The sequence below is a fragment of the Monopterus albus genome, unplaced genomic scaffold, assembly GCF_001952655.1.
Source record: "Monopterus albus unplaced genomic scaffold, M_albus_1.0 scaffold65.1, whole genome shotgun sequence".
Taxonomy (NCBI): Eukaryota; Metazoa; Chordata; class Actinopteri; order Synbranchiformes; family Synbranchidae; genus Monopterus; species Monopterus albus.
In genome coordinates, this window is record NW_018127945.1 from 968,111 (window position 1) to 970,898 (window position 2,788).

The following is a 2,788-nucleotide window of genomic DNA, read 5'->3' on the forward strand; positions in this document are numbered from 1 at the left end:
GTTGCCCGCCCGCCGGGCGCTCGCATTCGAGCCCCAACCTCGGGAGCTGGCTCCAGGGTGGGGCCCCGGCTGCGCCATGCCGGGCGACGTCACGGTCTTTGATTTTAATCTATTCATAAAGGGCTTTTGAGCCGCTCTTAGTCTGACCCGTCACCTAGGACCTGTTTTGCCTTGGGAAACCCTACCAGGGGCATATAACCCCCGGGAACATAGCTCCTAGGATCACTCGGGTACTCAAACCCCTCCACCACAATAAGGTGGCGGTTCAAGGAGGAGCCAGAGACTGTAAAATGTGAAGAGCTGCTGGCTGAGGATTTAATCCTCGGCCTTTTTAATGCCAGAGCACACTGGCACATGATGGAAAAAAACTGAGCTGCCTAATTATTTCTCCCTGTGAAATGCCACGTGCTTTCATCCAGGTGTAATCACACTGAGATCAGGCAGCGAAATGTCAAGAGCTGTTGGCCAATGAGCCATTTGTATCAACTTTAAAGAGGTGATCACAGTCTCAGTCAAATAAATTTTAATGAAGCTAATGTAATTCTCTGCCTCTGTAGTGATTCAGAATCTCAAAGTCTATCTCAACTGGCTTGCTTTACAATGCACTCTTGCTCATCTCCAAAAGAGTTTGTCACTTGGGTTTCTCTTTTTTCTGCATGCATCGCCCAGCAGTCATTGACAGTCATGGCTTCAGCTGTTGTGAAAAACCATTTGATGTAGAATTTTAATGTGTTTTAAAACACTGTCTCCATTTTTAGCACCATAGGTAACAGTCAGGAGCTCAGCTTTTCCTTTTAAAACAGGGAGCCAAAGAAAGGAGGAGTATAAAAACAGGTGGGCACACATCTGTACATTTTCCCTCCAAACACTGCCCTGAGCCATGGGCCTAGCCACATATACAGTATGCGCAATAACCCCTTACTAGACATGTGCAATAACCCCTCACTACCTCACCAAGCATAATGTCATTGGTGTGTGCGGGGCACCCCTTCTGACTTTTTATGATACTGTGATGGCATCTGCAGTTTTTTCCCTTGGGCATGAAATTGAAAAACAAAAGTGAAATATACAGACCATTATTGAGCTGTCCCAGATGGTTTTAAGTAAATTATCCTAAAGTTCCAATCCTAACGGTCAGTTGGTTTAATTGTTTAAATGAATTCATCAATCAGTTCAATAAAGTCTTCTTCTTTGGAAAGAGGTTTTTACAGTATAGTGCATTTTCTTACTGTTGGACTTCAGCAGAAACTATTCATAACAGTTACACTTGCTGCCCATCTTCCTATATGACCCTTCTTCACAATATGTTTATGTTCAATCTGTGCATCAATTTGCAAGTTTATTCATTTCTATTTTGAAACCCTGTCAATACAGGCTGCTGCATATCAGAGAAGACTATACTATACTAGAGACGTGTAGGAGGAAGCAACTTTTCACACTGTTGTTGCATTTCCCTCTGGCCCTAAAGAGGTCACAGAGTGCTTAATATATCATTTCCAGTAGTGCACAAGTGCACAACCTTATACTAAAGGGGAAAGGAAGGAAAGCAAGGAGTTATAATTGAAATTCTGCAGCTAGTGTTCAGTTTCTAACTCAGTTTCCACTTAATTATAATTTTTTACCCATAAGGTAAACCCCCAAGGGTTTCATATGTTCAAACCTATCCAAACTTGATTATGAACTTTTTTCGTTGCTAACATTTGCCAGTGGTGGAACATAACTCAGTACATGTACACAACTTGCACTTAAGTACAGCTTTAAGATATTTGTATTAACTTGAGTATTTTCACTTTCTGCTACATCATACTTCAACTTCATTACATTTCAAAGGCAAATACTGTACCTTTTCCATCACTACATTTATTTGATAACTTTGGTTACTTTTCAGAATCAGATTAATTTGTTTAAAAAATACTTTATTAATCCCCAGCAGCTAGCTCCTTAGCTCCAAAACCAAAGTGATAAATTGAATATACCTTAATGTGCCATTCCTCATAATGACTACTTGTACTTTTGTTATTTCAAGTATATTTTGCTAATACTTTTGTACTTTTACTGAACTAAAATTGTGAATGCAGGACTTTTACTTATAACAAAATATTATATTTTTATATATTTTCATATTGCCAGCAGCCTTTTATAAAGGCTGTTGCAATTGGCACTCACATTTGTGAATGCCACACTCTGCGCCTGTCATCAGCATACTTATAGTGATTGACGAGGGAATAAACACTATGCATATACATTTAACTGCACTAACAAATTCATCCATCTATCCATCCATTATCTATACTGCATATCCTGACGAGGGTCGCAAGGGACTAGAGCCAATCCCAGTTGACACATTGGGCAACAGGCGGGGTACACCCTGGACAGGTCACCAGTCTATTACAGGACTGATACTTAGAGAAAAACAACAACACACACCCACACTCACTCTTAGGGACAATTTAGATTCACCAGTCAACCTAAGCTGCATGCCTTTGGACTGTGGGAGGAAGCCAGAGTACCCGGAGAGAACCCATACAGGCACAGGGAGAACATGCAGACTCCGCACAGAAAGGCCCCAGTTCAGCTGGGGCTCAAACTCGTAACCTTCTTGCTGTGAGGCAAGAGCACTAACCATTGCATCGCCAGCTTACTAGTCAAGCAGAAATAATGTTTGTAAATTCATTTTCTTTCTCAACTTTCCATCTACTGAAAATTTTTCATCTAAATCGAGTTTTGTTGGTTTATTTTTTTCCTTCTCTTCAAAACTTTCTTTTCTTGCCCTTCTTTATTATGTAGC

At 40.8% G+C, this 2,788-nt stretch overlaps 1 protein-coding gene across 1 annotated transcript in view; it reads right to left on the bottom strand.

The window, feature by feature from the left end:
* The window catches only part of spon1b (spondin 1b), a 166,239-nt gene that overhangs the window by 81,493 nt on the left and 81,958 nt on the right, over window positions 1-2,788 (bottom strand). The window lies entirely within an intron of this gene.